The sequence below is a fragment of the Euprymna scolopes genome, chromosome 14 (genome assembly GCF_053919585.1).
Source record: "Euprymna scolopes isolate OS-2025 chromosome 14, ASM5391958v1, whole genome shotgun sequence".
Taxonomy (NCBI): domain Eukaryota; kingdom Metazoa; phylum Mollusca; class Cephalopoda; order Sepiida; family Sepiolidae; genus Euprymna; species Euprymna scolopes.
The window spans coordinates 43,065,550-43,078,820 of record NC_136495.1 but is presented as its reverse complement, the minus strand read 5'-3'; positions in this window follow the sequence as shown (position 1 = coordinate 43,078,820).

Genomic DNA, 13,271 nt, shown 5'->3' with positions numbered 1-13,271 from the left:
GTCTTTCAAAGTAATAACGTTATTATTTTAGCACGGAGCAACGGTGAATAAGTACCATTGATTGTTTTAACGAAGACGTCTTAATATATCTATTATTGACGCCATAGTGTAATGTTAGTAAGCGTTCGTTTTTAAAAGGAAGAATTGGATTCCGATATATGAGTATTTTCGGAGCTAAGCCAATCAGAACTGACGTACTTTTTCGAGGAATCATTTATTATCAAGGAATAGGAAATAGGAAACGTTATGTTAAGTGTATGTGTATATATTTTCTTTTACAATGAGGCCACTACTTATCAAGGCCCGAAAGCAACTCAGGGATAAAGGTTATTGCATGTACAGTACGTTGTACGTTAGTGTTGAGAGTTTATAAAGCGTCTACTTACAGGGGCGATTCATCAGGAATTTGTTTACGTTGGATTTGAAGACATCCAAGTTGTAGTCAATTACGGGCGGTGTAATCACAGAACATGTGAATATGTAGGATTTGTTCCAGTGACAACTGGTAGCATTGAAAAGACTAAATATTTAGAGAGAAAAATAGGGACTCCTTCCTCTAATCTTGCAATTGTGATGGTGTTACTTATAGGATGCAATGTAGCATTTTATTATCACGACTGAATGTGCTTAAAATGATGTTCGAAAGATAGTGGCTATTAGATTAACTGTGTTAAATTTTTATGTGGCATCGGTTGTTGAAAACATACGATACTTTGGTCCAGAGGGGAATTTCTGCAGTCATTACACACACACACACACACACACACACACAAATACATATATATATATATATATATATATATATATATATATAGAGAGAGAGAGGGAGAAAGAGAATATAGAATAATAATGCAATTTAATTAACTATAATTTTCTCTCTCTGATTGAGCAATATCAACGACCCTTTTTTAATTAAATTATTCTTAATTTTAGGATATTTTTCTACCTAGAATATATATATATATATATATATATATATAAATATATATATATATGTATATATATATATATATATATATATATATATATATATATATATATATATTGCAAATGTCTGACTTGCAAACACACATCCCGTTGAACTAAATTTTGGAATGCAAAGAATACATGCACATATGTATGTGTGAAATAATGTTCAAACATTCATATTTTTTATACATTACTTTTAGTTTTGCTTATGTGTAGGATTTTATTTTCAATCTCTAATTCTTCGAATTCCTCAACTTTGGTGTTATCAAAACAGGTGGTGTTATTCTTTTTACTTAAGTAATTCATTTTAACTGTATTTTCTTTTGTTTTATTTTCAATTTTCTTTGTTAGAACTCGGAGGTCGGAGTGATGATCTTTGGTGCTTTTCATTTGTAAACTCTCTTTGGATATTGCTACATTGTAATCCACATTTAATTTTTTTTTTTTGGTAATAGGCTCGGTTGGTTTTGTTTCTGTTTAACATATTTGTAAAGATTTTCTTGAAATAATGGCCATTTATTTGTGTTCAAATGCAATAACTTTTCTATAAGTTTTAATAGTTACTAATTTGAGTGGTGTCTTGCGTTTTCTTTTAATTTGTGTTTTTGTACATGATTCCATTTAGCTTTTAGCAATTTTTGTAGCTTTCAGTACATTTTGGTGTGTAGTACATACATTATCTCCTTTTTTTACTTGTGCACATTGCAGGATTCTTAGAAAGCAGCGTGTTCTTTATGGAAGTCTGCACAATTTACATTTTTTCACTGTGTAGTTTGGGTCACGTTCACTGCACTTCCCACCCATTTGGCGTCCTCTTTAAATATCTTTGTGATGATCAAATTTCAGATATTTGAAACATCGCAGGGGAGATGGATGAATTGGTCTACCCTTTCTATTGCATAGCCAATCCTAATATCTTCTAGTATTAATGGTTTATCAAAGGTGACTACATACCTTATTTCGTCTTTATATATTGTGTTTTAATGATGTTTCAGTTTTTTTCTGGCGTTGCTAATAAAAACTTTTATAACGCCTTTTAAGGTATTTAATCGGACGGGTGGAATTGCTTTACATTTAATGTTGTGGAATGTATTTAAGTTGAGCAAATCTTTTGCGTGTTTGCTCATTTGAACTTCCCCGATTACATTGCCAATTTTTATTTATTTATACATAAATACCTTCGGTATTAACGTAACGTTAAATTCATTCAAAATGTGAGGGGGAAAAATGGGAAGAGACTGAGACATATGCATGCGAGTCTTATCTTTTTTCGTAACAGTCTACTTCTTGTAAGTAAAACACAATCTCAGAACTAAGATCGAAACCAAAATCTAAAAACAGTGAGTCAAGTACGATAACCATTACACCAGCATGACATGATCTACAAAACGAGTTTTCTAAACATACTTATTCTTAAAATAAAGAAGCTCTCATGTTTTCCGGCCGCGCATACGCATTCGCGAAACATTTGACAAAGATAAAAATCCGATGACTCACGCTTTACAGTTTTGTCATTTTAACCCCATAGCAGCCTTTTTTTTCTGGATGGAAAGTTTCTGCATGTCTTAATCCGCTATATATTGAATTTAGAGTCTGTAGATCAAAATTCCGTTGAATATATAAGTTAAGAATTGTCTTAACAAACAGACTCTTACTTTGGTTAATAAACGATTAAATGCTTCAAGTTTGACAAGCTTCTGGGTCTCACCTTCAGTCCTGATCTGAAATGGAATAAGTACATCGCATCCGTTGCTAAGATTGCTGGAAAAATGGTGAGATCATTCTACCGCTCTAGTAGATATCTCACTGCCTGTGCAATTTTCTATCTGTATGAGAGCCACGTACGTGCAAGGATGGAGTACTGTTGTCACATTTGGGCAGGAGCTGATAGAAGCAGCTAATCCCGCCTTGACAAAATAGACTTCGTAACCTAGTGAGAGATGTTTTTTCTTCCCTCCAACCTCTTTCCCACAAAGAGATGTTGCCAGTCTTGCTCTGCTTTATCGTTATTTTCATGGCTCGTGCTCGTCTGAGCTGTAAACGATGGTCCCTTCCTCGCCAAACTTTCACGAAAAACACTTATCTATTTGAAACCATTATCAAAGATTTCCCCCATTCTTTATCTGTGCCTAAACGTAAACGTGTATTCCATGAACAAAGCTTCTTTCTTAAAACTTATCGCCTGTGGAACTCTGTTCCGTTTTCCTGCTTTTCAGCTGACTACAATATGGTCGTCTTCAAGTCCAATGTGAAAAAGCTTTTGATGAGTTGTCCCCTTAAGTAAGCCAATTCATTAAATGTCCACTACTAACGATTACTATGACATTGTTACATTGACTTCTGTACATCCATTAACTATTATGCTCTAGTGGCCCCTAGGCCTTGATAAGTAGTGGCTTCCTTGTAAAAAAAGATGTATGCAGTGGTACATTATTCCAAAGAAAATGGCATATTCGAAGAATTAAAGCAACTATCTCATATAATGTGCAAAAAGGAAGTAATACATTATCAAATGAAAAATTGATTTTAGCCTGTAGTAAAATCGATATTTGATTAAAAATAGATTGAAATAAGAATCTGATAATTAAAAAATAAGAATTTCTTCAGGAAATAAGGATTAAAAGAGGATAATATAATAAATTTCCACGCAATTAAAATTAAAAGCATATCATGTAAATTCTGTGCGTCGATATCTCCTGTTTTCTATCTGTTCCCTATCCAATCTATTACCTATCTATCTCCCTCTCTCTCTCTCTCTATATATATATATATGTATATATATATATATAAATAAAATGTGAAAGTGTCTGTCTGTCTATGTGTGTCTGTGTGTGTACATGTCCCTACACAATAACTTTGTCAATTCTTAGTCTACAGACTCAAAATTTGATATACAGGGTGCTGAGATTTGGGAAAATTGATGTGATCGGTTTTGGGCCAGAAATTTGTCGATTAAGAGATAAAAGTTCAACGATTTGATCTTTGATAACTCTACCAAACTCCTCCGACAACTTTTGATCTAAAGACTTGAAATTTTATATATAGGTTTGGTGGACATGGATCTAACTTAATAACTTCATTTTAGCCCAAAACAATAAATGTTATGGGGTCATAATAGGAGTAAACTTAAAAAAAACAAAAATTGACCTTTTTTTTGCCCAACACACCTCCAAATACCCGGGCATCGCCGGGCACCCATGCTAGTATATCTATAAAAGTGAACGTGTCTGTGTATCTGTCTGTCTGTGTATATGTCTGTATGTGTGTGTACATTTCCCTACGCAATAACTTCGTCAATTCTTAGTCTACAGATTCAAAATTTGATATACAGAGTACTGAGATTTGGGAAAATCGATGTGATCGGTTTTCTACCAGAAATTTGGCAATTAAGTGGTCAACAGTTTGTCCTTTGCGTACTCTACCAAACTCCTCCGACAATTTTCGGTCTAAACACTTGAAATTTTAGATATAGGTCACTTGGAACCCAAATCAATAAATTTTAAGGAGTCATAATAGGGGTCAAAGTTAAAAAAAAATTGACCGCATTTTTTTTGCTCAACATACACCTTCAAATATCCAGGCAATGCCGAGCACCCATGTTGGTAGTCCTATAAACTCGTTTTTCTTTCGTGTGTATTGATATTCATATTAAAAACCCTCTTTTCTATTTATTTTAAAAGAAAATACGAGTTTCTTATATATGGGTTGTGGGATTGCATTCACTAGCAAAAGATCCAGCTAATTTGCATATTCCCTTAAACATTCATTTTAATTAATTCCCTATTAATTGCTTCGCTTTTCTAATGGGATACTCATTTTTAGTACACTATTACGTGTAATTTTATTAATACAGATATTCTACATGATTTATACTTGCATAATATTTGCTTAAAAAATTTATAATAAACACAAAATTGTTTCCATATATATTTATATATACGTATATATTTTGCTTAATAAATTTTGCCTACTAAACTCCTCCTAGAGTTTTTGGTCTACAGATATGAGACTTCATATATAATGTATTTGAATCCATCAAAAAAGTTTATTTGTGTTTAAGCCGGAAAAATCGGTGCAAAATGGGAAAATTTAATAAAAATGAAATTTGCCAGGTGAAGGTCGAACGCCGGCATTACAAATGCATGACGGGGTAGCTATTGGTTGATGTTTTAATTTTAAGCCTTGCAGTAAACACGTTTTCATAGCCTAGTCATTGACGTCACAGGCAAAAGAAATCTTGAGTTGAACGTTTTGGTTTCGATTCTCGGTGGTGACGCATGAGTCTTATTTTTTTTTCATACTTTGTGAATCATTACTATATATTGCACCCAATTTGTCTCTCTCTCTCTCTCTCTCTCTCTCTATATATATATATATATATATATATATATACATATATATATATAAGTGAAAATTTGTGTCTGTCTTTTACTATGGTTGTTAAGAAAGACTATTATACAGAAAGGCATTACATTACATATTCACACTTTTTAATATATACATATGCACATAACCTTATGAACAGTACATAGGGCCCAGGCAAAGTTGGGCGGAACTGCTAGTATATATATAAAGGTGAACGTACCTGTGTGCATGTGTGTCTGTGTACATTTCCCTACGCAATAACTCTGTCAATTTTCAGTCTACAGACTCGAAATTTGATATACAGGGCACTGAGATTTGGGAAAATCGTTGTAATAAATTTTCGGCCAGCAATTTGGCCGTTAAGGAGTCAAAGTTCAACAATTTGACATTTTAGAACTCTAAAAAAAACTCCTCCGACAATTTGGGGTCTAAACACTTGAAATTTTAGATATGTGTTCTTTGGACATGGACCAAATTTAATAACTTGATTGGAGTCCAAAACTATAAATGTTAAGGGGTCATAATAGGGATCAAATTAATAAAATATGACCGTTTTGTTTTTTGCTCAACATACACCACCCGGGCAACGCCGAGCTGAAATGCTAGTGAAGCAATAAAAACAGACCCCAATATATATATATATATATATATATATATATATATAAACACATTCAACTTCCTACACATTAATTACCTAACCTACTTGTTCGTAACCTATTGTTATAAAGATATATAGTAAAAGAAACTATGGATGCATTAATAACATATACTAAAAAATAGTCAATTCTCAAAAGAAAAATCAATAACTTAAGTAACGAACAAAATATGAATCGATTACAAAAAAATGATTTTCGTATGAAGTAGATCGATATTTGCTTGAAGAATAGATTGAAAAATGTAGAATGAATAAAATACAAGAATATTTCCAGGAAATTAAAATTAATCTCTAAAACGAAAACGATATAATATAAATTATATGTCTGACTATCTTTTTGATGACCTGTCCTCCATTCCTATGTACCAGTTAAAAACGCAGCCCTATATCAAGATCAACTATAAGTTTAAGATTTTACCAAAGCTTCTAATAATAATATTAATTTATTTAACATTAATTAATTTATAATAGGTTATACTTAGAATAAAAGCCGTAATATAAAAATAGCATAACAAATTATAAGTGTTGGGACGATTAATCAGAATCGGAATCGGGAATCGGAAAAATCGGAATGTTTAGGATATCAGAATCGGAAAAATTATAGTCTAATTTTGATTCCAAACCGATTCATTAACATCTTTGAATAAAAAATGAAACAAATTGTTATTCTATCTTGCTATCTCCGTAGGTTTTATTGATCCAAGTAAGAGGATCCCATGTCAAGATCAAAGTTGAGTAAAACTTTACGGCTAATCTGATAGATTTATTGCTTTTCTATAAGAGTTTTACATAATTGTAAATAATGAGGAGCACTGTTTTATAGGCCCTAGGCCCCTATATTACATTTTAAATAGATACAGCATGTTAAATAATTATGTCGTCTTTATTTACGATATTTGTTTATTTTACCTATTTCCATTTATAACACTCTTACTCTAATATCACTACTACTCTTACTGTTCTCCTTTAGTAGCACCAACACCTCTTTCAGCTACTTGTTAATCTATCATATTAACGACGACCTATGACTTAGAATTTTCTATTTAAGGTATTAATTGAAACTGCAATTTATTGTAGTCATAAATAGCCAAATAAAAAAGTAAAAAAAATGTTGAATATGTAAAAAGAAATATATAAAAACAAACCGCATATAATATTTGAGCTTGCATAAAAATCCCCTCAAGTCGATCTGAAATAGAAAATAGCTTTTTTTTTCTAATTAAGCCGATGTTGAAGTTTCTCAAACTGGTTTCTCTCTTTTTAATATTAGGCCCCATTTGACTGGGGACAGATTTCTCTTTGGGCTACTGCGCTGCCTGGAAAAAACAATTTTCATTATTTCAGCTGTTTTGAAGGCTTTCCAATCAGATTATATGCATCGTCACGCTGGACTTATTGTTGAATCCATTCTCTCTAAAGAACTGTTTGTTTATATATATATATATATATATATATATATATATATATATATTTTTACATATCCATCATTTTTTCACCTTTTTATTTGGCAATTGATAACTAAAATAAATTGCGGGTTCACTTAATGCTTTACTAGCAAATTCTAGCATTACTACAAATATAATTTGCTGTTTTCTTTAGAAGAATAATGATAACAGCATTCTTTGAAACTCCGCGGAATAAGAACTTTGTAACTTGTTTTTTGGAGTATTCAGTCGCACAATAAATTTTGATTGTAAAGTTCAACTTACAGCTTTAATTTATATATATATATATATATATATATATATATATATATATATATATATATATATATAAATATATATATATATTTGTGTTCGTGCATAATGTTTCAACATTGTTAATTTACATACTTGTCATAGCAGCAGGCTGGTAGCGTAAGGGTTAGAAGCGTGACTGTTGTCTAAGCGGTCAAGTTTAAAACCCTGATGAGCTTGTTGTTTATCTAGCAGAATTGATGAGCTGCGAAACAGTATTGTATGTGGATGACTATATATATATATATATATATATATATATATATATATATATATATATATATATAGTCATCCACATACAATACTGTATACTGCGAAACAGTATTGTATGTGGATGACTATATATATATATATATATATATATATATATATATATATATAGTCATCCACATACAATACTGTTTCGCATGTTCTACTTTTTCGTAGATTTTGATGACAATTCGTATGGACCTTTTTATGATAATGTAGAGCTAAGTAAGATACATATTAATATGTATTAATCACAAGCAGTGTGTAGGCAAATATATATATATATATATATATATATATATATCTGTGTGTGTGTGTGTGTATTATCTTCGAGGAAGCATAGCATAAAGTTTGTTTTGAATCCCACCTCCTATTAAAGGGACGCTCATCAAAATCTTCCGAATAATTTTGTGTCAAAATGAAGCGTAAAGTTTGATTACGGAGCAAGCCTATTGGCTGACCGAGAAAGCCTCTGATTTGACAGCTAGGCTTTTTATTATAGCGAATGTAGCTGTCAATAAGATACTAGGCACCGGCAAAACTGGGGGGGGGCAGGTATGTACTTTTTGACGGACCGTCTTTTTAAAAATCTACCAAAAATCAGGTAATTATCCGATCAATACGATATTTTCAGCGATCATTAAGAGAAGAATGAACTTTATAACAGTATACTTATTCTTCATAAACGATATATATATATATATATATATATATATATATATATATTGCTTACAAACCCCCTTGCTTTGAGGGGGTACAAATATGCTTAAAATAATCATCTGAAACCGAGCACAACATATTGTGTTGTTGTAAGGGACAGAATTATAGATTAACAAAAAAAAAATTGTTTGCATACCTTATTTTGACGTCTGAATATCAGAACTTCGATTGTGTTTAATTATCCCGCTTTTGAGTTTTGAAGTGTGAAATTCGGTGAATATGTTAAGTAAAATAATTAATTTATGTTAAGCAAAACAAAAAAAATTAATATTTATGCGAAAAAAGCCATTTTTAAATCTTTGATAAACAAATTAACAATTTGTTTTTAGCGAGTCGAATAATGCATGACCATTATTAAACAGGGCATGCTTTGAAGAATCGATACAAAAAAATCGATAAATATTGTGCCCTTTGCGTTAAAAATATCATCATTTTTTTCGATCCCGTTTGAAAACGTTTGCCGCCTTTCGACTACGGTGGACTAAACGCGCTGAAATATTTTTTTTTATTTTGCTTTAAATTGCCCCCCCCATTTTGGGGAGCCTGGCCCCCACACACATACATATTAAAAACCAAACTCATACAAATGGTCACCCATCTGGTACTGCCCAGCCTCAGCGTTAATAATACATTGACATTTTCGTCACTGAAAATAAGTTTTTTTTGCTCTGTTTGGTCTTCCATAGTTTGCTTTTTATTAAACTCAAACGTAAACATTGTCGACCTAGACTCTATATCGACGCGAAGTAACTGGTTGCCTATATGAATAAATGGAATTATTTGAAATCCAGGTGCTTATATTATAATATTTTTGCATATTCTCTTAGAAAATCATCCTAAATCTTAGGTAGACAACAAATAAATAATTAATAAGTTCAAAAATCTTTTTTTTTTTTAAATATTTATGTACGTTTTTTGTGCAAGACAAAAGATGTCAATTGTTAACTTTTTGAGAAAATTTAACATTTAAAATTGAATTAAAAATAGTAGAAAAAGTTTTACATTATTCTGTTTGCTATATTATAAAATTCAGGGGTTTATCTTTCTGGAAAAAAAGTTACTCAGAAATAATGGATTTTAATAAATGTAATTTAGTTTTAAAAAACAACAACAACTAGATTTTTCGGCCATTTTTAGCAGTGCCTATAAGATACAGACAAAAGGAATGAAGAGTAGGCGCGTTTAAAAAGACAGGGAAAGGAATAGTTTACAGTAAAGATATTTTCTTAAGTAAATGATATAAAAACATTAAGAAAATACGTAGGTGATTGCGTTGTTATGAAATCGATATTTATTGGGTTCTTTCCATCTAAGACGTCTTATCATATAAATCTGTTATTTCAAGTTTTCGAAATGTATTATCATTGTAGACAGCACAACAACTTTTAAAATTTCAGAAATTGACGAGTTAAAAAGATTTAAACATTATATGGTTTTCTTTCATGCTATGCCTTATTGTATACTGACACTAATTAATCAAGAAACAAAACAAAAAAACAGTGAACGATAGTAAAAGTAGCAGTGATGTGTGTGTGTGTGATTGGAGCTAAGAAATAAATAGTGTTCAACAATATTCGACAATTCTTAAACCACTGTAGATTTACTAGATAAAATGAACGGAAGAAATTAATAAGGGCAGAATCAATGAAAGGAGGGAACTAGAGACAAGGTAAGTAAAGTATAGGGAGAAAGAAAAAAAACAATAACGTAAACATAAACGAAAGAAATTTAATAAAAGAATGAAAAAGTAGGATTATTTGAACGTAAATCTTAAAGATAGGAAAACAACAAAGAAAGAGAAAGATTATGAATAAAGAAAAGCAGGGAAGAAAGACAAAGATAGAATGAAGAAAATATACACGAGAGCATATATATATATATATATATATATATATATATATATATATATATATATATATATAGGATGCCCTACTTAAAAGTAGCCCAGAAAATGTAGTAGAGAGGAAGAAACATTCTTTTATTGTTTATCCTACCTGTAGCGTTGTTTGTGTAGTGATTAAAAAAATGCTGCAAGTGCTCTGCGTTTACATCTATGCATTTCTGGGCATGTTTAACAACGTTTGCAGATACTACCTGCAGATCGTCTCTAGGGTATTCTCGCGATAACGTTCGTATGTTCTCCTTTAGTTGGTCTAGATTGTGAAGATTTATTTGCATAACCTTTTTGCTTGAAAATCTCCCAAAGACAAAAATCACATAATGACAAGTTTGGGGAACGTGGTGGCCATAACCTTTGCTTATTGTTCTCACTTCCATAAACCTGTCATAAACTCGTGGCAGTGGTCTGTGAGACGTGTGGCATGTAGCGCCATCTTGTTGGAAAAATAATTTCATTTTGTCTTGTGTTGTCAGTTGATCGTGGAGAGAGATTAGAGAGATTTGGCTACTTTTAGATCGGCAATCCTCTATTAATTATGTTATTATTATAATATATTTATATATATATATATTTAATCATGGATGAAATAATGATCAAAAGAAAAATGGATGATGTAAGAATTGAGGAAACTAAGTACGAAAAAATAACCGAGAAAGGGGAAGTGCAATAAGGTAAGAATCAACAATTAAAACACCTGAACCTGTCTTGATAGAGTTCAAAATAGACTTCGTCGCCTCGTAGGTGATATTCTTTTCTCTTCCCTGCAACCTCTATATCACAGAAGAGATGTTGCGAGTTTGTCTCTGCTTTATCGTTATTTTTATAGAAAGTGCTCGACTGAGCTTCAGTCTATGGCCCTCCATCGCCAAACTTTCACAAGAAACCCTCGTCTAGCAGAAACCACTATCAATAATTCCCCCACTCCTTATCTGTGCCTTAACCTAAACGTGGATTCCATGAACAAAGTTTCTTTTTTAGAACTTTACATCTGTGGAATTGTCCTCCGTTTTCCTGCTTTCCAGCTGCCTACAATATGGTTGTCTTCAAGTCCAACGTAAACAAGTTCTTGATGAGCCGTTCCACTTAAGTTAACAATTTTACCGAATTCCCATTACTAACGATTACTATATTGTCCAATTGACTAAATTGATCTTAAACCTTATCCTCGAGTGATCTCTGCCCTTGATAAGTGGCTATGCCTATGTAAAAAAACAAAAAAAAAACAGTAGAAAAAGAAACACAAATAAGGAATACTTAAAAAGAATAAGAGAAGAAAATTGTATTCTAAGTATAAACGAAATAAATAAAAACGATAAAAGTATAACAAAGAATGCATAAAATAAATAAGAAAGAAATAAAAGAAATTTTGCGAATGAGCGATAGAGGAACAAAAGAATAAGAAATAATGAGAAAGAGAGGACAGGTAAAAGAAGAAAAAAAAATGGAAAAACAGTGAGCCAAAGTAAGAAATAAGGAAATACAGACACAAAAAAAAAAATGTGGCCAAGAAAAGAATAAGAAGCACATAAATAAAGATTTAAACACACGAAAATAGACGACGGGGAAATATTGCATTAGAAACTTAAGTGCAAATGAGTAAATCGGTTCCAGAAATTCCATAAGCCTCCCCTCTACCCATCGCTGTTCTTCTGCCCAGACCAAACAGGTCATGTCTCGATCAAGTCACATCTCAATGCCGTTGGCGATTTAGATTGAATTTATGACCAGGCTGAACCCTGCAATTCAATTTTAGGTCCCATTCAAATCCGCCCGGGGAGACGGAGCTTGTGTCTTTATTGAGTGCCGAGGGACATTGGATCAAGCGGAAATAATGAGAGGCAATGCGCGTCGAGATGAGAGTTGTTGATTGGCCGGTCAATGGGAACAGTCTCAAGTGGGATGCGATATGGGCGAATTGTATTCGTTTAGAGCGCTCTTCATTGTCATGTGTAAGTTAAAAATATATTCGAATAGCATCGATAAATTGATGTAATTTAAATAAATCAATTATAGTAGATTTGTATCGCAATTCTCTCCCTCCTTACCCTCTCAAATATATATATATATATATATATATATATATATATATATATATTATATATATATATATATATATATATATATATATAGAGAGAGAGAGAGAGAGAGAGAGAAACAAAAAGAGAATGAGAATGATATTTAGTTACGAAGATATATATGTCACTTTAATTGAACAGGATTTTCCATTTCATCATTGTGAGGTCTCGTCAGGCTAAAATGCCTTAATTAATTAATTGTTTTTCTTTCCTTGATTATTTTTAGTCTTTCTGTTCTCTTTTCATACGACGGAGCTAATTCAGTATAACATTTATATTATTCCTCTACAACAGCAATCTTCGGGCGGATACTGCACCAGTTTCATCATAAATCCTCTTGGTGTCGTGTTTTATGTCCTTTTAATTTATTTCATATTTAATGACAAAAGACAATACTTATTCTGTATGCTTCGAATACGATTCATCAATACAAGTTTACTAATCCATCAAGCCAACTCATTGTCTGTAGTCTTCTAAAGGGAAACAGTGGAATACATTTCATTACGCTATCAATAATGTAAACTGACATAGATCAGTATAAGTGCAACTATTATTCGTCGTGACTAAATAAAACTGCATATTTTTTCTGCCTTTCCCCGGGC